A 22799-nucleotide genomic window follows, 5' to 3' on the forward strand; every position below is an offset into this window, starting at 1 on the left:
TAGTAGTAGGTCATGGTTACGCATGTTCTATTCTATTTTCTATGATCTCTCAACTGGAGATATTAGACTGACGAAGAGCCGTTTACCCGATACGTCTGATTTTATTGGATCTAATTACATGTTTTACATGTTGTATTGTGACTGCAAAATCTAAACTCGTTCAAATTTGACAACGTAATTTTACTGGCCAGCTGGCATATCAACCATCCTAAGAATGAATGTTATCCCCTATCAGCATCGTGAGTTGAAACCTCCCGTATGGCCACTATCCGCAGCTGGCGGATCCGCCTGTTACATCTGTGGATAACCCCCATAGATTTTAAGTTAATTTGCGACATCTGCGCATACACCATACGGTGCGCCACACGAGGTGAACAGTCTTACATAAACATAACTGTTTTCCGCATGGCTTACTATCGATCGAGCTGCCAATATTTGTTTTTAAAAGTCTGCTTTCTGAATATTTATTACAAAATCTATTTTCTGTAATTGTATGACTTCTGAAAATAAATAAAGTAATATCAAGTATCAGTATATGTGTAACGTTGTGATTTGACTGTTATAATTTATGCAAATCTATCACAATACTGATACCCGACATGATTGGATTCGAGAAAAAATGACGCAATTCTAAATGTTACGCCGGTATTAAATGGAGACTTTAAGCGGAGTCTGTTTTTTCAAAGCCGTCTGCACTATACCAAGAGAGCGATATTATCAACAGGAAGTTGTTGGAATAATTATATATTGTTTGGCAAAAGGTTTATTCAGAAATACCAGTGAGTAGGTCATAGTGTCCCACCTGCTGCATGGACAAAAACAACCCAGAAGACGGCCATCAGTAAAAAAAAAATAGTGTTTTGTCTTCCACTCGTGCAGTGTATGTTCATAATAAATAAAGTACAACAAATTTTATCTTAAATCGAAATCAAGATAAAATAAAACAGTAGCCACGTCATGGATATACTGGTAATACGAAATGACCACAAAATATGCTACTATGACGACAATCACACAAACAAGGATACGTACATATACATGGTGTTGTGATTTGATGACATCATTCACTAAAACCCGAATAAAAATGTTTTGTAAACAATAGAATGTGAAGCTCTCTCACAGTGAAATATATGAATGAGTGAAGTAACGGCATTACTTCAACACTGATAATTGTATAATTTCCGCCGTGATGGAATATGTTCAGATTTATCGGTAACTGTACCGTGTGTGAGAATACTAGTATATAACAAACGATTATTGGGGAATTATGCATGCATTGTTTAGTTTCTTTACGGTATGAGAATTTTGCAATGATCGTTTTTTATCGTGAATTATGTGATGCATATCAAATTTGGATTCACAGCCCGTGGGAGGAGTGTGATTCAAATGCCACTTCCAGTAAATTATAATAAATCATAAATGATAAAATATAAATGTCATTTTGACATTTATTGAGAATTATCGACCTCAGCCAGATAGGAATTTTTAAACAAATCATTCACGAGTGGTGCATAATGTTGCAAACGTTACATTCTAGGAGAAATTACTGATTTGTTTTTGGCACACTTTGGCATTGATGCTAGAAAGTAACACGTAGCATTTGGTAGAGTGTTTTGGGCAGTGGGGTGGGGGAGAATTTCTTGTTGGAGGGGAGAAACTATTTTTAGTGGAGGGCAGAAATGAACAGCTTTTTCTTTCCCCCGAATAAATCTGTCACCTATAATTTAGTTTGTCAAGTAGTGAGATTGGAATATGGTTACAAATATTCATGTTTTTAAACTTGTTGTTCGTTGGCTGCACCCGATGTCCATCCAATCCATGAATTGTGGCCCGTGATACACCAATTATATCAATGGTCTACTTCGTATTGTGTATATTACTTCTGGTGTTTACAGTAACTGGACAATTTATTCAGAAGCTGTTTTATACCGTCCTCTATGCCATTCAGCGAGTTCATTCATTCACAGACTGAATGAAGTGAATGACGTCAGTCGTTTAATGTCCTTGTTTATACCCAACAAACTGTCTACATGCGTCACCTTATGTCCCTTGTTTATTTTAAACTCACATAATATTTTATTTTTCTGAAAAACACCAAAAAAATAAACATCTGTGCGAATGTCTAGTGTATAACTAGTCATACTGAGTATAGAGCGTAGAGCGTAGAACATTCTTCTGGTGTATGGCCTATTCGTCGAGGTGAGCTCACTAAAAGTGACCGCGTCACGGTGACATACGGTTCTGATTTCTATTGCTTATGTTTTCGAAAACACATACACACGCGTGATTCCTAATAGATTGTATGAAGTATTTAATATGTACATTTCTAATCTGTTTGTAATATATACGTCTTCTTATGACTTATAGTTCACTTACGTCTCAGACTAGTAATAGCTTATCGTTACATAACTATCGTACCAGATTTACTTCTCAACTGACATTTTTAAACCTCACCGCAATCCAACATAACGTGAAATACGCAGCAACTACTCACTGGAATTCATTACCTAAATATATGAACAAATATAATTAGAAGATTGCTCTCGCTTTTCTTGAAAAAACAGGCTTCTGGCATGGCATTGCATCTTCTATTATTCTAATTATGCTATCCTTAAACAACATAACGTATATATCTGAGAAATGCACATTTGGTTTAATTTATAATTATACTCTTTGGTCCTGTAGTTTTCATGTGTTATTCCTTTCGTTAAGCTTCTGGTGAACTGAATAACTCAATAATCAAAACGCTTCGAAAGTACACTGCAATGCCGGTATGCGGCCGAATTACTGCTTTTATTTTCGATTATTTCGAGGATAGCCGAGTTAACCTTAGAGTGTAATTCCTACTTCGCAAACCAGTGAATTCTGAATCAATGCAATGAATATGTCTTATTTCCACAGTACATTGTCATTGCAATACGAGTTTCACGGCAAGTCTGTCAGTGCAGCTCTACTATCACATAGATTATTGGACATGTATAACATTTAGAAGAAAATATGCAAGTATTGCAAACAAGTATTCCATTTCAACGATGACGCAAAGAAAAACAAAATATCAGTATATACGACAATATCGCGTACGTATTACTACAGATAACCTTTGACACAATCTCGACGTGGATAACATTTGATAAATTACTGATAAATATATTTTGTAATAGTAGGACTAGTATTCGTGATTCACGTATGCCGTAGTACTGTTTGCTAGCCGTGTCGTCTTTACAAGTTTCTCCTTTCATGGTTAAAGCGCGGTGGTCGTCGCGCAGCGCGTGTTCGAATTTCATGTAAATAATGTATTTTACTTAAATCTCAGTGATTTCTGGCAACTACAACTCATACAGCCATACTCGGTCCTTGATCTTCTAAATGCATGGTTCACGTACAGTTATACTACTTTTTGTCTGGTCCCCATTGTTCTGTTTCTTACTTTTGTTAGCGGAAAGTTTCAATTAATTATACTGTTTTGTTAATGTATTAACAAGCCGGGAGTGTTAATAATGAATGGGTTAATTTAAATATTCATGAGCACAACAGGAGTGGAAAGCTGATTAACATAACAGGTGGCCACTGAATGAAAACAAAGAACAAGGTGGAATTTTCAATTAATTATTTAAATACGCTATGACCATTACACGATACATTTTAAAAACGTATTTCAAGTTTCACATTTCCTTTTACAAAATTCACGGACACTTGGGAAGAATCGGTTATGACAGTGGTATTAGATTTGTCCTCGTCTGTTGGGGTGGTGGATATGTCGTGCGTTTTCGCTTCTTTCGCAGTTTTCGGTTTGGGTGGCTCGGCTGCAATGCGTCTGACACCGCTTTCGTCTGCTCGTCGCTTCTCATTGCTAGACTGGAGTGACCCGTTCTTTCTGCTACTAACTGCTCGTCGAAATTTTGCCGGAACAGCGTGGTTGCCTGTGTAACCCGTTTAATTAAAATAAAATACAATGTATTAATATGAAAGTACAATAGCTTGTAACAGTCCACCTCATAGCAATTTAAAATATCAATATATTGTTATAGTACGTTCAATCGTTCAGCTTTTTAAAAACACGCCAAAGCAGTTTGCATTAAATCTTTATCGCGTGAAATGAATCCGACATATCGTGCCAGTGAATATAATATTTAAATGGTATTCCACCAATTTGAAACAGTTTGCATGAAAAAATGGAGTTAACGAGTAGGGATTATTTTCGACATAAAGTTATGACTATTTCTCGTCAGCGGAGAAATTCAACATTGCATTACTAAAGTGCAAATTCTAATACGTACCTTTCCTGAATGACCAGTATGATAACCTTTTATCCCAGCGAGATCAGTCATCTGCTTTACTCTTTCCACTCATTCCATGTTTGACGCTCCATTTTGTGGCGCTGCGAGTTGTCTGGTTGTCTGTGTGACTGCTGGTATTCGGCGACTTGTTTGCTGTCAACTGGAGGCAAAAAACGGAATTCTTTCTGAATATCGCTCAGTTTAAAGTCCTCGGCGTCGTCCACATCAATTTGGGACAACCAGTTTTCCAAATCCCAGTCAATTCCCGGAGCAGCATGCAAATTCTTGAGCGGACATGATTCTGGCGGATCTCCGGAGTTCACTCAACAACGTGCTACACTGTTCAAACAAATGAGCACCAAATTCACGTGATCGAATGTTTTTATGCAATTCTACGTGGTCCAATCAGTGTTGGTTATGGTAATACAATAAAGTCCACTGTTGGTGGATTCCATTGTTAAACAAAACAAACTCTGCTGAGTAAATGCCGATTGGCTAGAGCTTTTCAGCACATCTGTTATAGCCAATGAGCACGGCTGATAATTGCGGTTGACTACACCTGGTTTAGAATTGCGATTTACACAATAGCGCTTACGATTTACAGAAATAGCGGCTCCTTTTGGAGCCTCGGTCAGGGAAAAGTCCGAGGCGCGCATCTACGAGGAGGGACAGTACAACTATCAGTTAAAACTTGAACGACTCGTGTGTGGGATCCTGGTATTGCACACAATGATGAACGGAATTTATTTCAAACATAAATTTTATTATAAAAATGCGAGCCAGAATACCTTATATTCTGAGAGAACCTTGGACATTTACCATCAGCATGTCAGAGTCACAAGTTTGCATAATTTGCATAATAACTATACTTGTCACGGTACGTATGATAATGATGAAGATGGTCGCGAACAGGGAGCTTTACGATTGGACAAAATACACCACAAGGTATTACGTCATTTCACTATTACAAATAGTACAAAATACAGATAGAATACCAATGACATATTTTAATATGTATTAATGTATTAATATGTATTAATGCCTATACTGAAAGTAAATTTCGTGATGTCGCAACAAATTCGATTTGATTATAACGGAAGTGACGAGTGACAGCTGGAAATTAAGTGGTTCAGTTAGAAGAATGCCCACGTTTTGGAACAGATTGCTACGCAAACTATCACACTGTGTAACAGTAAACATTGATGTCTTTTGGTGAGACTCTCCTCCACTTCCCTTTTATAAGACGCATATTGTATGTTTTGTTTAGAGAATCCAGCCATGTTTTCATAATGATTGTATGACGCATCGAGATACGCCATCAGTTACTATGACTACTTGCTATAGCGTAAGCTCATAATCATACTCGTAACTTTACATATCCGGTGTTGATGTACAGAAGGTGACTATACTAGTATGACGAAGAATGGATATCTTTGACACGTTCTTTTGAAAAAATACGTTCTTAATTGTTCTAACAGGTCGGCTCACAGCGATGAAGACAGTACAAAAGAAAACAGCTTGAATGGAATTTGATCATGTAACATTTGGGGTTTAATGGCGTTAAAAAAAATTTTCAACGCAATTCAATTGACTTACGTTTGTAGGTGGGTTACATTATTGCAATCATGAATGTGTACTTTGTCCATATTCAGACGCCTTTTCACCGTTGACACAAGCTGTTCCGCTCGCCACGACGATTCATATTGTCACCTCATAATTTCCTATTATCGAGAAAATGTGTCAATTTAAAAACGACGCCGTGCAGCAGACCATACAGACTCGTCAGTTCACGCTTAATTTTCAAGAACACAGATCACACTGTTTATAAATAAATTAAAATTAATGGTATAAATACATGACCTGATATAGAATTGATTATTGTGTTGACTCGTTTGTCAAATTATGAAAAGTTAATTTTAATGTATATAACATTTAATACATTAATTATCAATTTTTGCTATCACCTAAAGCAACATTTTAAAGTAGACAATAAAACTATTGTTATATAATTATTAGGCCAAAACAACTTATGTTGCCCTCAAGTCGGAAAATTGAAAAATTGGGTAGGTCGGTCGGATTTTTTTTTTTTTAACTTAATTTAAAATGCAATAGTTGATCCAAACCCGGAAATGAGAATACCGACAGCGCTAAAACAACGTGCAAAAGCCGTCGTTTTGTTTGTGATGTAAGTGGAGGAGAGTTTGAATATAAAATGTCCCGTTTTGCAAATTCAATAAAATTTTATGCATTTCATGTACACGTATTAAAAATTACATTTACTACAACAAACGTATTGTTTTTATTCAAAATAATGTTGTTATTTAATTAAGAAAATACTTGGTGCGGCGATATTTCTTAATATTGTGCACCAACTATCCGTCGAATTGCAAATGTCAAAATGGCCTGAAATGCAAAAGACGTGTTTGCTCTTCAGACTTCATAGTATTCGGAACATGTCAGAGAAATACAGATCAACTCGAGGTTCAAAGTCGCCACTTAACCGTTCCGGGGACCCTGGGGATCAAACATCGGCGCGGGATCGTTAATTTTTAGAGGAAACACTTTTTACTGCTTAAAATGGTTAGTTTTTAATATTTGCGCCTATTAAAAAAAAAAAAAAAAGAAAAAAAAAACGCTACCCGATATTTCATATTTTCGGTCGGTCGCTGAAGGCAACAAAACATTTTTTTTGGCCTTATGTAAAATTAATTAATTTTACTAACTTATCATATCATGAATTGCTCTACATGGACTACATCATGGTATGTAACCATGATATGACGTGGACTATATCATGGTATAGAACCATGGTATGACGTGGACTATATCATGGTATAGAACCATGGTATGACGTGGACTACATCATGGTATAGGGCCATGATATGACGTGGACTACATCATGGTATATAACCATGATAAGACGTGGACTACATCATGGTATAGAACCATGATAAGACGTGGACTACATCATGGTATAGAACCATGATACGACATGGACTACATCATGGTATAGAACCATGATATGACGTGGACTACATCATGGTATAGAACCATGATATGACATGGACTACATCATGGTATAGAACCATGATATGACGTGGACTATATCATGGTATAGGGCCAAGATATGACGTGGACTACATCATGGTATAGAACCATGATATGACGTGGACTACATCATGGTATATAACCATGATAAGACGTGGACTACATCAAGGTATAGAACCATGATAAGACGTGGACTACATCATGGTATAGAACCATGATACGACATGGACTACATCATGGTATAGAACCATGATATGACGTGGACTACATCATGGTATAGAACCATGATATGACGTGGACTACATCATGGTATAGAACCATGATATGACGTGGACTACATCATGGTATAGGGCCATGATATGACATGGACTACATCATGGTATAGGGCCATGATAAGACGTGGACTACATCATGGTATAGGGCCATGATATGACGTGGACTACATATTGGTATAGGGCCATGATATGACGTGGACTACATCATGGTATAGGGCCAAGATATGACATGAACTACATCATGGTATAGGGCCAAGATATGACGTAGACTATATCATGGTATAGGGCCAAGATATGACGTGGATTACATCATGGTATAGGGCCAAGATATGACGTGGACTATATCATGGTATGGGGCCATTATATGACATGGACTACATCATGGTATAGGGCCATGATATGACGTGGACTACATATTTGTATAGGGCCATGATATGACGTGGACTACATCATGGTATAGGGCCAAGATATAACGTGGACTACATCATGGTATAGAACCATGATATGACGTGGACTACATCATGGTATAGGGCCATGATATGACGTGGACTACATATTGGTATAGGGCCATGATATGACGTGGACTACATCATGGTATAGGGCCAAGACATGACGTGGACTACATCATGGTATAGGGCCAAGATATGACGTGGACTACATCATGGTATGGGGCCATGATATGACATGGACTACATCATGGTATAGGGCCATGATATGACGTGGACTACATATTGGTATAGGGCCATGATATGACGTGGACTACATCATGGTATAGGGCCAAGATATGACGTGGACTACATCATGGTATGGGGCCATGATACGACATGGACTACATCATGGTATAGGGCCAAGATATGACGTGGACTACATATTGGTATAGGGCGATGATATGACGTGGACTATATCATGGTATAGAACCATGGTATGACGTGGACTACATCATGGTATAGGGCCATGATATGACGTGGACTACATCATGGTATATAACCATGATAAGACGTGGACTACATCATGGTATAGAACCATGATAAGACGTGGACTACATCATGGTATAGAACCATGATACGACATGGACTACATCATGGTATAGAACCATGATATGACATGGACTACATCATGGTATAGAACCATGATATGACATGGACTACATCATGGTATAGAACCATGATATGACGTGGACTATATCATGGTATAGGGCCAAGATATGACGTGGACTACATCATGGTATAGAACCATGATATGACGTGGACTACATCATGGTATATAACCATGATAAGACGTGGACTACATCATGGTATAGAACCATGATAAGACGTGGACTACATCATGGCATAGAACCATGATACGACATGGACTACATCATGGTATAGAACCATGATATGACGTGGACTACATCATGGTATAGAACCATGATATGACGTGGACTACATCATGGTATAGAACCATGATATGACGTGGACTACATCATGGTATAGGGCCATGATATGACATGGACTACATCATGGTATAGGGCCATGATAAGACGTGGACTACATCATGGTATAGGGCCATGATATGACGTGGACTACATCATGGTATAGGGCCATGATATGACGTGGACTACATCATGGTATAGAACCATGATATGACGTGGACTACATCATGGTATAGAACCATGATATGACGTGGACTACATATTGGTATAGGGCCATGATATGACGTGGACTACATCATGGTATAGGGCCAAGATATGACATGAACTACATCATGGTATAGGGCCAAGATATGACGTGGACTATATCATGGTATAGGGCCAAGATATGACGTGGATTACATCATGGTATAGGGCCAAGATATGACGTGAACTATATCATGGTATGGGGCCATTATATGACATGGACTACATCATGGTATAGGGCCATATGACGTGGACTACATATTTGTATAGGGCCATGATATGACGTGGACTACATCATGGTATAGGGCCAAGATATAACGTGGACTACATCATGGTATAGAACCATTATATGACGTGGACTACATCATGGTATAGGGCCATGATATGACGTGGACTACATATTGGTATAGGGCCATGATATGACGTGGACTACATCATGGTATAGGGCCAAGACATGACGTGGACTACATCATGGTATAGGGCCAAGATATGACGTGGACTACATCATGGTATGGGGCCATGATATGACATGGACTACATCATGGTATAGGGCCATGATATGACGTGGACTACATATTGGTATAGGGCCATGATATGACGTGGACTACATCATGGTATGGGGCCATGATACGACATGGACTACATCATGGTATAGGGCCAAGATATGACGTGGACTACATATTGGTATAGGGCAATGATACGACGTGGACTACATCATGGTATAGGGCCATGATATGACGTGGACTACATATTGGTATAGGGCCATGATATGACGTGGACTACATATTGGTATAGGGCCATGATATGACGTGGACTACATCATGGTATAGGACCAAGATATGACGTGAACTACATCATGGTATAGGGCCAAGATATGACGTGGACTACATCATGGTATAGAACCATGATATGACATGGACTACATCATGGTATAGAACCATGATATGACGTGGACTATATCATGGTATAGGGCCAAGATATGACGTGGACTACATCATGGTATAGAACCATGATATGACGTGGACTACATCATGGTATATAACCATGATAAGACGTGGACTACATCATGGTATAGAACCATGATAAGACGTGGACTACATCATGGTATAGAACCATGATACGACATGGACTACATCATGGTATAGAACCATGATATGACGTGGACTACATCATGGTATAGAACCATGATATGACGTGGACTACATCATGGTATAGAACCATGATATGACGTGGACTACATCATGGTATAGGGCCATGATATGACATGGACTACATCATGGTATAGGGCCATGATAAGACGTGGACTACATCATGGTATAGGGCCATGATATGACGTGGACTACATCATGGTATAGGGCCATGATATGACGTGGACTACATCATGGTATAGAACCATGATACGACATGGACTACATCATGGTATAGAACCATGATATGACGTGGACTACATCATGGTAGAGGGCCAAGATATGACGTGGACTACATCATGGTATAGGGCCAAGATATTACGTGGACTACATCGTGGTATGGGGCCATGATATGACATGGACTACATCATGGTATAGGGCCATGATATGACATGGACTACATCATGGTATGGGGCCATGATATGACGTGGACTACATCATGGTATAGGGCCATGATATGACGTGGACTACATCATGGTATAGGGCCATGATATGACGTGGACTACATCATGGTATAGGGCCATGATAACTTTAACTTTATTGACATTATTCATTTTGAATAGAACATAGTCCAATTTATAACTAGATAACAATTCTTAAATATATAAAAAAAATACTAAAACAGTTTAACAAAAGGGCTTGGAAAAATCAGGGAATTGATAATTACCGTACTGTGTCACATTACCATACTTTCTTTTATAAAAATGCCAAGCTGTATTAATGTGGAAGTGTTGCCCATAATGTATTTAAATTTTGAATCTTCATCTATCAAATGGAAATTAATAGTTTTATTTTTAATTGAGTCAAACAATTTGCTCCTAATTGTAATATGTTGGGGGCATTTCATAACATAATGGAATTCATTCCTCAGCTCCTGAGAGCGAGGTTATTTGTAGATATGCTGGCGATCGCCTCTGTGTTTCCAGAAGTACTATGGGGGATTGCATGATGGGAGTGGAAAGTCTTTTGATCAGTAAAATAATTTTAGAAAAGTGAAAACTAAAGTGACTGTGAAATAAAGGTGGGTTTTAAATATTAAATATCGTGACATTTGGATGTAATAATGAAAAGAAATTGAACTGGTATGAAAGGGCAGTACATGTAGCCGGAACGCAAGGTCAGAATCCTGGGTCAAAATACGTCACGATACATTCATCAAGGCGGTTGCAAAGTGTCAACAACTATGGATGAGGTAAAAGACTTGGAAATACATTAACCATGGTCAATAATCATGCACAAAAAAATACAATAACACGAAATACAGATATAAGAAAAACAAACAGATAACACTAACAACTATAAGGTAAAATTATGTTGATAAACTTTCCTAGACTGTTGGCAATGAATCTTTTATTCCCATAATATGCTCAAATATATCTTCTTTTGGTAATTTTAAAATATTATCATTGTACAATGATAGAGTATTCCAAAAGTTGCTATGTGCCTTTACAATTTCATCCAGTTTGCAGTCAAAAAGAGCATGCATTTCATCACCAACAGACTGATCAGAACACAGTGTGCAAAATATTTGCTCTGAGGGTATTTTTTGGTATCTTAATTTTTCAATTGGTAATATATATATTTAGTTTATATACTGATCGCGTCAATCATAAATTGTCTTATATTGTTTACGTCATTTGTTATTGTTCTGAGTAATCAGATGAGTAATATAAGATGGGAGTGTGTAAAGAGAGCGTGTACATTTCTGAAATGAACATATAACCGATAATAAAAAACAAGTACTACTTATGCGTGACTCTGATTTCTCAGCTCCTGAGAGGGAGGTTATTTGTAGATATGTTGGGAGATTGCATGATGGGAGTGAAAAGTCCTTTGATCAGTAAAATAATTTTAGAAAAGTGAAAACTAAAGTGACTGTGAAATAAAGGTTGGTTTTAAATATAAAATATCATGACATTTGGATGTAATAATGAAAGGAAATTGAACTGGTATGAAAGGGCAGTACATGTAGCCGGAACGCAAGGTCAGAATCCTGGGTCAAAATACGTCACAATACATCCATCAAGGCGGTTGCAAAGTGTCAACAACTATGGATGAGGTAATAGACTTCGTTTGCAGTTTGCGTGAATGGCCGGGGAGAAAAAATCATGCAAATTCTGTGCTTCAGTAACAGTATTTGCTTCTTCTTTTTTTGTGCAATGGAAATTAATACAAGAAATGCTGCCAATAAACATGTCTTTCTAGTACACAAAACAACCCTGGGACGTTTATCTTGAGAAATTAGGAAGACGAAAATCCCCTGGGACAGTCGTTGTGAAACAATAGACATGCTTCGCCAGGGTATCAAGTTTATTTTGATTATTTGAAGATGGAAACTGCTGCTTTATGGAAGAGCAAAGTTCAATGTCATTGGCACAGTAATGACGTTTTAGAGGGGTGTCTGGGTGACTCGCTAGTTTTATTCGCCGTGATTCCAGACTTCTCATTTGGGTTCTGTCACCAAACTGTACGTTTTGACGACTCGTATGCACTTCTGGAACTTGTAATAATTTTCTGGAAACTGCATAGCAAATCATATATTTTACTTATTTAATTGTTCATAGTTTTTATTTTCAGTTTTATTGTTCATAATTATTTACAGTAATAACATATTTTTCCGATTGTGTGCATGACAGCTTTGCCCAAACACAATAAGACAGGATGATATGTACGGATATGTGTGAGTATGTTTCATGGATTAATAGGTCACTCCTTTGCTTCAATTCCAACTACATGTACATCTCTGGAATATCACTTGCTGTTTATCATCCATATTTTGATATCTCACAATGTGTCGATTGCGTATCTGGAAATTCCAACTACTATTTCGCAGAATTTGACCAGCCTTGCTTTTACCGGTCATTTAAGTCAACTCCCATATTTTCCTTCACAGTGAAGGTTAATCCAGATATATTGTAAATTACACAGAGGTAACATTACAATACATATCCCTTCACATTCTCTTGTATTACATAACAATTTTTGAGCTGAGGCAGTTATGGTTCTACAACCATCACCAGTTCTCTTGTCCTCAATTGAATTTGTGTTGCATCTTGTACAGATCCTGTTTTCAACTTTAACCTTTGACCTTAAGTGCCTGCCTTTCTCAATCATTAAGGGATGGTCACTTATTCTTAGTTTGCATATTCTTTTTCTTATTCCACCATCCTTAACATTATTTATATACTCCTCCATTTTAAATTATGTTTTGAATAATTTATATGTTCTTAGTTTATTCTGTTCCCCTGTCCCATCTGTATTTATAATTTTTTTTCCAATTTGAATCATAGTCAGTCTCTAAACGTTTACAAATTTCTTGAATGTTATTTTCATTCCCACTCCAAAAGTTACCCACTTCTTTTTACCAGTAATTTCTTGCATTGACTTAGCCCATGAGGATTGATTTTCCATCGTACTCATCATTGCCTCATGGACTAAAGTATTTGTTTTTTTTGTGCTTGTTCTTAACCAAAATTTCAATAACATTTTCTTAATAAATATTGACAGTGGGTATCTGCCTAATTCTCCTCTTACTGCTAGATTGGCGGATGATTGATTTATCTGTAATAATAACTTACATAATTTTAGATTTAATTTTTCCACTGGTGTTTTGTCAGTATATTTTTCAATTCCCCAAATTTCACACCCATAGTATAGTATTGGTCTTATGACATGGTCAAAAATATTGATCCATGTGTTCACATTAATGTTAGTAGATGTGTTAATAGTTTTTCTAATATAGAAGAATGCTTTAACAGCTTTTTTGTACAAATTTACCTTTGCTAAATCAAACTTCCCACTTGGTTTAAATTCCAGGCCTAGATATTTGTAATTTCTAACTATATCTATTTCTTCATTATTGTAATAAAAATTGTATTTATTATTTAACAATCTGATATGATGTCGTGGACTACTCATCAGGGGTACCAATGAAAGTGTAGCTTTTTAATGAAAATCACAGCTTTGACACCGTGCAGCATAGCTTGGTCAGGAAAAGCTTAGCTGCAGGAATGAAATCCGCTAGTTTTGACATCGAGAATCCAAGCTTTGAACATATTTTGATGTTGAGGGCGTGAACAACATGGCTGCCTCCAAAAGCAGTGTTAGCGACGGTAAGTATTTTACCCGTTTTCTCACCAAAATCACCAAGTTATGCTGTGTAATATGCCACGATCAGTGAGGTTCAGGTTCAATTTCATTTCTAGAAAGTTTCAGCCACCATTTTACGAAACTTGCAGAGAAATCTCAATTCCAATTTTCGAAGCGAACAGGCTAGCAGGACGTCCCATTCTTGTACATGTAATGTTGTACATGGCCGTTGTTCATGTATCTGATATACAGTCCGTTCGGCTTAAAGTTGACTGGTGGATAAATTCTGTCAAGCTCTGTGTTTACTTAATGCTCTGATTTTTTTTATTCCATGCCAACTTTGCATGTATTTCAGTACATTTGTACTATTTTTTACTATTCCAGTTTTCAGACTATGAAAAAGGACAGGGGTGTGTTTCATGTTACTTACATGATTGACTGTGATAGCTACTAGAATTTCAAAGTTTGTACAAAATGTGCTTCAATACTTTGTGCAAAGGATCTTTTAAAGTTTACAGCTACATTCAAATAATTGAGTCATATAATTTTTTTTTTTTCTGATGTTTATTTTCAAGGATCACCCATTCGACAAGCCAGATAGACGACGCACGGCCTGACACATATTACAGGGACTCACAAAGTCACATGAACCAGGCAAGGGGGTTACTGGAGTCAGAGGATTCCATAAAGTCAATGAAGAAAGACTCAGTGGACTTGTGAGACTGGGAAAGAGTACAAAAACAAATTTGTGAAGTGCAAATTCTCAGTCAACTGTTGATGTCAGCATGTCTGTACAGAAAAATAATGCAATTAAAATACTGAATTATTTTAACAGGAAAAAATTAAAAATGATTAAAATATATGAAAACAGTACACAAATGTAATAGAAAATACACATGATGTTCATAAACTGTAAATAACAATGAACTTTATAGGACTACTTAACCTGATAAAAGTAGGTAAATTTTTCAAGCACAAGTGATATTGATGGTAACTTGCAATATCTTACGCCAAGAAAATAAAGAAGTTTGCTTCTCATTTGCGGCTTTTTATTTTTTTTCTAATTTTTTTTATTCTTCAGTCAAAAAGAACATGCAAAGAGCAACAGAATGTACACAAATAAATTCAAAGCAGTGCTGCTGGGTGGGACTCTTGTATAGCAAAAGTTCTGCAGTTTTACTCTGCACTTGTGTGCAAATAAGCATAACAGATCCTCTACACACATGTGTCATTCAGAAATGTACACTGCACATTCCTACAGTTACTCAAATTTTCTACCATGTGCACTGCATTATTGTCAGTTATTTTGGTGGGCTTCTACTTCAAATGGTTCACGCAGCAGGTCGGAATTGACGAGTGTGAGGAGGAGAAACAAACTTATTTATTTCTTGGCCTTAAAGCCTTTATTTCAATGTTTGTGACAATATTGTATGGATAACATGTCTGGGGTAGGATAACATGTTACTTTTCTCAAACTTTTGAGATGACAGACTGAGAACATAATTAGTCATCTATCCACATATCTCAGTTGTAAACAGCCAATCTGAGACATGGTATTCTCTATTTTCACTAATATTTGAAGGTTTTGAAAATGGCAGGAAACTTAAGTTTAACTAAAATATATTTAAATTCCTGACTGTTTTTTAACAAATTAAATTTTTCATGACATAGTGTAAGGCAATATCACTTCATTTTAAAACTTCTGAACTTTCACATTAAATACTTAATAGTGGTATGCAGTTAAAATGTCTACTGTCATCTAACCACGATAAATAATTTCATGTTCCCTTCATGTCTGTAAAGTAATGCATTGTCATATTATTGACATGCTGGGACTAGTACTCTGAAAGCTTGTATTTGTTTAAAGCTACAAAAAAGGATGCACTAAAAAAACAATTACAAAAGTGTACAACAACAATAAAGTAAAACAAGCATATTCCAGCTATTTTTTACCATCTACTAAAAGTATATAACAGCATTTAATACTGGTGTGCATATATATATAAATAAAAACTGCAATGTGGTGTGATTTCCTTTTTTACTAAGCAAAACACAATTAAAAATGCATCTAAAACAATCATGGATTAAAAGAAAACATTTCATTGCACCTTGGACCAAACAAAATACAGGTATTGTTGTTCTGAAAGCCTTTGTTTCCTAATTTTTAATGGACAACCAAAAATGTTTCAGAGCTGAATACCAAAGCAGAAGTAAAACACTGTAAAATTGCCATTGAATTGGAGCATAAGGAAACACTTCTGCAAGTAACAGATCACAGGGCACCTGAATTTCCCTCGCTAAATCCAAGTGAAAATTCTTATTTCCTATTCTTTACACATGCATGTACAGCAACAAAAGTGAAAATTAAATCCAAGTGATATCCATAATTTCTGTTTTCAGCAAAAAATAATTCCATTGAAAATAAACTATTTCAAAGAATATATTTTTTACATTTGGTCAGCTGATTTTTAAAGTTTATTAGCTGTAACTTTTGGCAAGTGTTTCAGTAGTTTTGTTTTGTGTATCAGCTGTAGTTTCTTGTTTTACTCCCTAAAGCGTAATAAAAATATTCGGTATTATGCTTATCAAACACAGCCTATATAAGATAAACCAGAATTGTTATTGTTGAACATTTATTTCAAGTGTTGAATGGAATTCATTTGTCGACAATGACATTTGTTAATACACATATACAGAGTATGTTACCAAGTAGAAGATTGTATATTCTAGCATGCTGTGGAGAAGTAGAAAAGGAAACTGTGGCTGATACATTGAATTGAAAATACTAAAAAATTTGCTAAAAGTTAGCTAATGTCCATTTCAGTATTTATGCACAGTATGTGACTACAAAGGCTGCGAACTACCGAAGTTAGCTGTTTGAAGCAGCAGTATAAGAATGGGACCTCCTGTTAGCCTGTTCGCTTCGAAAATTGGAATTGAGATTTCTCTGCAAGTTTCGTAAAATGGTGGTTGAAACTTTCTAGAAATGAAATGAACCTCACTGATCGCGGCATATTACACAGCATAACTTGGTGATTTTGGTGAGAAAACGGGTAAAATACTTACTGTCGCTAACACTGCTTTTGGAGGCAGCCATGTTGTTCACGCCCTCAACATCAAAATATGTTCAAAGCTTGAGTTCTCGATGTCAAAACTTGGGTACTCACTAAAACGAAGGGCCGCGAAGGACAGATGGACCTAACCGAAAGACTTAAACGGGTGTAATGACTATAAAACGCTGATACAAATTACGTTGTAATACGTTGCATTTGTTCACAAATTATGCAGTAGCGATTAAATTTACAAAAATAATAAAAAAGCGACCACAATTATATTATAAATATGAGCGAAGGACTTCGTTTTTTATTGTAAATATGAGCGAATGACCATGATTACGTGATAAAAATGAGCGAAGGACGACGTTTATATTATAAATATGAGAGAAGGGCCACATTTTAATTAAAAATATGAGCGAAGGACCACGTTTATATTATACATATGAGCGAAGGACCACGTTTATATTATAAATATGAGCGAAGGACCATGTGTGAAACAGGCCTTTGATTAGCTGCAGTTCTGTAGCTCGCTTGGTTTCGCTGTCGGTTATTTTGTTCGTCGTGGTGTTAACGCGAAACCAGGGTTTCGACGACGAACAAAATAACCGACAGCGAAACCAAGCGAGCTACAGAACTGCAGCTAGCCTTTGATAAACTGAGTAAACTTAATATTAGACACTCTTTTAGTTTAAGTTACATTCTATCACTCTTGGGCCCAACATTAGCTGTGGGAACTGTCAAGTACTAAGGTAACAACTGTGATTCTATATCACAAGATGATGACAAGTTTCAAGGGCGGTTCCCCTATAAAGTAATTAAAACTGCCCAACTTCCGTATAAAAACAGATACACATGAGAAACTATGTGTTTATTGTCCCATTACCAATGACATTGACCAACAGCTGCTAAACTAACATTTAGTCAGTCCTCGGTGAAACTTTTAGCAGTCAACAGCTCAAGTATGAGGCTCCTGCAAGATGACACTGTACGCTGTACTGTTACATACAGTCAATAATAACTGGAAAGACCACAGACTATAGGGGTTACAAATGATTCTGTATCCAATGATGGAACCTACTCTATGGAGGCTACCTATTCCTGATCTTTGCCAGTACCTTTGTGTCACTGCTTGACTACTTGCTGTCTGCTACCGCATTGAGCTCCAGATCTGAACTTGCTACAATTACTTTAATCAACTGCGCACAGCTACTCTCCTCATCTCCATTGTGTGGGAGAACTACAATGTATACACAGTGGGCTTGACTTTCATCATATGATCATCACTGAAGTTTGACACTGACTCTTTATTATCATTTTTCACTAAGCTGATCAGATAAGTCTTTTACTTTATATGCTAGCATATATTAATTGTGATAGGGATATTTAGTATTAAATTTAGTTGTTATTATTTTATTCGAATGTGTATTGTGCTTTATTATGTCAGTCTGCCCCTATAAAAGTTCCATCTTGCCTTCCCGACTCCTTCAAAGACCATTTTGAAATCCTAACCTAGACCGCCAAACGACGTCTACCACTAATGGTGGCATAACGGTGGGATAAATTGATAATTAGAGAAGGCTGGGAAATGACTGACGTAATGATGAACAGTACTCACTTTGATAACCCTTTCGTACAGAGAGTGTATGCATAAGTTTAGACTGAGTGTTAACTTGGGTGTGGTGTATTTCAAAGCTTTATTTTATTTTATTATCGATATTGTGTGTGAAAATGGCTGATGCAATGAATGGGAATGATGTCACTCGTGAACCCAGAAATGATAATAAGGAGAATGATAGTGGCAGTGAGAGTGATAGTGATACAGAAATTGAATTTAATCTTGGTAAGAATGTGAAGAAGGATGTTGCAAATGAGACAGGTGTTAGTTGTAAAGAGTATGAATGTCTTAATGAGTTGGTTCAAGAAATGAGAGAACAAATGGATAGACAAGCTAGTGGAATGGATGAGCAAATGAGAATAAAGATCTCGAGAGTAGATTAGAGGCTAGTGAGAAAGATAGATTTGTCTTAGAATGTGATAGAAGATGTTTGGAAGAAAAACTGCTAGAATTAGAAGGGGTGGTTGAAAAACAGTGAATGATAAGTGGAAGGCGTGTGCATCAATCAGATGATTTGAATTTACCATTTAGTAGAAAGGGTGTGTCTGCAGTTAGAGGCCAAGGGGATTCTCAAACTGAAAGCGCTAGATATAGAGAGGCCCTAAACACAGATAAACTTGATGGGACTAAAACAAATACATATGATAAGTCAGAGACCAGAAGGGGCCCTGATAAATCACACCAGTATGCTAATATTCAAATGAAACATTTTGATGGTACTACACCCTGGGAAGATTATTTGGCTTTATTCAAGGGAACTGCCTTGTTACATAAATGGGATGCAGAACATAGAGGATTACAATTATTTGTAAATTTGACAGGTGCTGCACTGCAAACAGTTAATGATGAGCATCGAGCAGATCCAGATAACGGTCACAATTATGATTTTGATAGATTAGTAAATATTTTAGAAGCTCGTTTTGGGACTGCGAACCAAAGTACGCGATATTTAGCAGAGTTCCGTGCATGCAGGCGGATGCCCGATGAGTCCATAACAGATTTTGGCTACAAAGTACGCCATTTAGCGCATTTAGCATATCCAGATGCTAGTGTTAAAATTATAAATAAAATGTCTGTCGAGCAGTTTGGAGATGCTGTTGGCAATGAAGGTATAAGAGAATGTTTGAGTGAACAAGCCCCTAAAAGTATGGAGGATGCAGTGGAAGGCACAAGGAGATTTACCAGGAAAAGGTAAGTAAACAAAGAGAGGAAGAAGGAAGAAAAATACAAATTAAATATCTCCGTGAGGTTGGACCTATTACTGATTATACCCCCCAAAGTTCAGTAGATACACCACGTGGTGAAATTCTATGCTGGCGCTGTACAGGAAGTGGTCACAGAGCTGGTGTCTGTCCCAGTATTCCAGATGCAGCCAAGATTCTGACAGGTGAGAAACGTTTCTGGGGTGCAGGATGGATCGAAACAAGACAACCCCAACCAATAATAGAAAAGGTAAGTGATACTGTGTCAACTGAGGTGGTACCAGAGTACATTGCACCCAATACCCTTTATGTGCCAGTTAAAGTTTGTGGAATAGCTGCTTCTTTTTGTTTAGATACTGGGGCAACCAATAGTATAATTTCAATAGATTTTTATAGGAGGATTCCTGAGAAAAATCGTCCAACACTGAGACAAGTGAGTCTTAATAATTGGATTTTGGCGGATGGTAGTTCTCTAAAAATTGGTGGAGAAATTGATCTGCCAATATGGGTTGGTAGTAAGGAGGTAGTAATAGTTGTTTTAGTAGCTGATATCAGAAATAATGGCCTCCTGAGAATGGATTTTATGAAGAAAACTGGAAGTGTAATTGATGTAACAGGAGGGTGTGTCAATATAAATGGTGAAGTGATTCACTGTGAGTCAAAATACACAGGTCCAACATGTGCCCGTGTATACTTGAAAAAATCTGTTGTGATCCCTGGTGGCAGTGAACAGATTTTAATGGGAAAGACGTCAAGACGAAATTAAAAGTGATGACTGGGGAATTGTGGAACAGACTAAAAAGAATCTGATTGCTAACAAAGGGGTGCTTTTGGCTAGAACCTTAGTGATGTCACACAAAAGAATGATACAATTAGAGTTTTGAATGTCACCAACGAGCCAATCAAGTTGAATGCTGGTAATATGGTAGGTATAATACGTACTTTGGAGGAGAATGGAACAGTGAATGTGGTTGATAATGAGACCAATGATAATTGTCATAACTCTAAGACAGAAGGGTCAACAATACTGGTAGGTCCTGATCAAACTTTACCAGTTCATGTACAAGACCTCTGGAAAGATGCCACAGAAACCTGGGTGAGTATGAATCTAAAAGAGTTGGAGAGTTTTTGACAAAATATCAGGACGTTATCTCAAAGGGTGATATGGATATTGGACGAACAACTCTGGTGAAACACCGGATAGAGACTGGGGACACTCAGCCTATTTGGCAGCCACCAAGACGTTTGCCATTCCAACAGAGAGATGAGGTAAGTAAACAGGTGGGTGAGTTACTGGGTCGGAATTTGATAGAAAAATCGACAAGCCCTTGGTCTTCCCCTGTAGTCTTAGTTCGTAAAAAGGATGGGACTATGCGCTTTTGCATTGATTATAGACGTTTAAATGACTGTACGCTCAAAGATGCATACCCTATCCCCAGGATAGAAGAAAGTTTGCATTCTTTGGGTGGTGCAAAATGGTTCAGTACACTTGACTTGTCTAGTGGATATTGGCAAATTGAATTGGACCAAGATGCCAAACAGAAATCAGCATTTGTGGCACGTGATGGTCTGTTTACATTTAATTTTATGCCCTTTGGACTTAGTAACACCCTTGGGACATTTCAGAGATTAGTTTAGCGGGTTATGGCAGGGTTACAATGGAAAATACTATTGTTATACCTGGATGACATCATAGTGTTTGGTGAGACAATAGACGAATCCCTGGAAAGGTTGGACATTGTATTCCAGAGGCTGAGGAATGCAGGTCTTAAGGTAAAAACCAAGAAATGTCATTTATTTAAACGTAGCGTTATTTATTTGGGACAGAAAGTTTCTGCTAAAGGAATTGAAACTGATCCAGATAAGGTGAAGGCAGTCAAGGATTGGCCAGTTCCAAAAAGTGTAAAGGACGTTCGTCAATTTCTTGGATTTGTATCGTATTATAGACGCTTTATAAAAGACTTTGCAAAGATATCTAAACCTCTAAACCGATTAACAGAGAAGGAGACTCAGTTTGTGTGGTCTGAGGAGTGCCAGGTAGCTTTTCAGACTCTTAGAGATAAAATGACCAGTTCACCCATTCTAACGTACCCACTGCCAGAAGGTGAGTATATATTGGATACGGATGCTAGTAAGTTTGCTATAGGAGGTGTTCTATCTCAAAGTCAAAATGGAGTAGAAAGGGTCATTGGATATGCAAGTAAGGCATTGTCCAAACACGAGCGTAATTATAGTGTAACACGTAAAGAGTTGTTAGCACTTGTTACCTATGTGAAGTACTTTCGGCAGTATCTGTGGGGGTGTACATTTTCGGGCTAGGACTGATCATGGTGCCCTCACTTGGTTAAGAAACTTTAAGGAGCCAGTGGGACAGGTAGCTCGCTGGATTGAGA

At 37.2% G+C, this 22799-nt stretch overlaps 3 long non-coding RNA genes across 3 annotated transcripts; 2 read left to right on the forward strand and 1 right to left on the reverse strand.

Moving 5' to 3' along the window:
* Positions 1-3595: 3595 nt before the first annotated feature.
* Positions 3596-4599, reverse strand: LOC144350016 (uncharacterized). Its single transcript, XR_013420131.2, has 2 exons — positions 4278-4599; positions 3596-3920 (listed from the first exon to the last, which is right to left on the reverse strand). It is a non-coding gene; the product is annotated as an uncharacterized LOC144350016 (long non-coding RNA).
* A 321-nt stretch (positions 4600-4920) lies between these two features.
* Positions 4921-6148, forward strand: LOC144350015 (uncharacterized). The gene is made up of 2 exons (XR_013420130.2): positions 4921-5222; positions 5756-6148. It is a non-coding gene; the product is annotated as an uncharacterized LOC144350015 (long non-coding RNA).
* An 8355-nt stretch (positions 6149-14503) lies between these two features.
* LOC102808714 (uncharacterized) lies at positions 14504-15571 on the forward strand. The gene is made up of 2 exons (XR_014931571.1): positions 14504-14556; positions 15109-15571. It is a non-coding gene; the product is annotated as an uncharacterized LOC102808714 (long non-coding RNA).
* The last annotated feature ends 7228 nt before the right edge of the window (positions 15572-22799 follow it).

The sequence above is a fragment of the Saccoglossus kowalevskii genome, chromosome 14, assembly GCF_978046115.1.
Source record: "Saccoglossus kowalevskii chromosome 14, keSacKowa6.1, whole genome shotgun sequence".
Lineage (NCBI taxonomy): Eukaryota > Metazoa > Hemichordata > Enteropneusta > Harrimaniidae > Saccoglossus > Saccoglossus kowalevskii.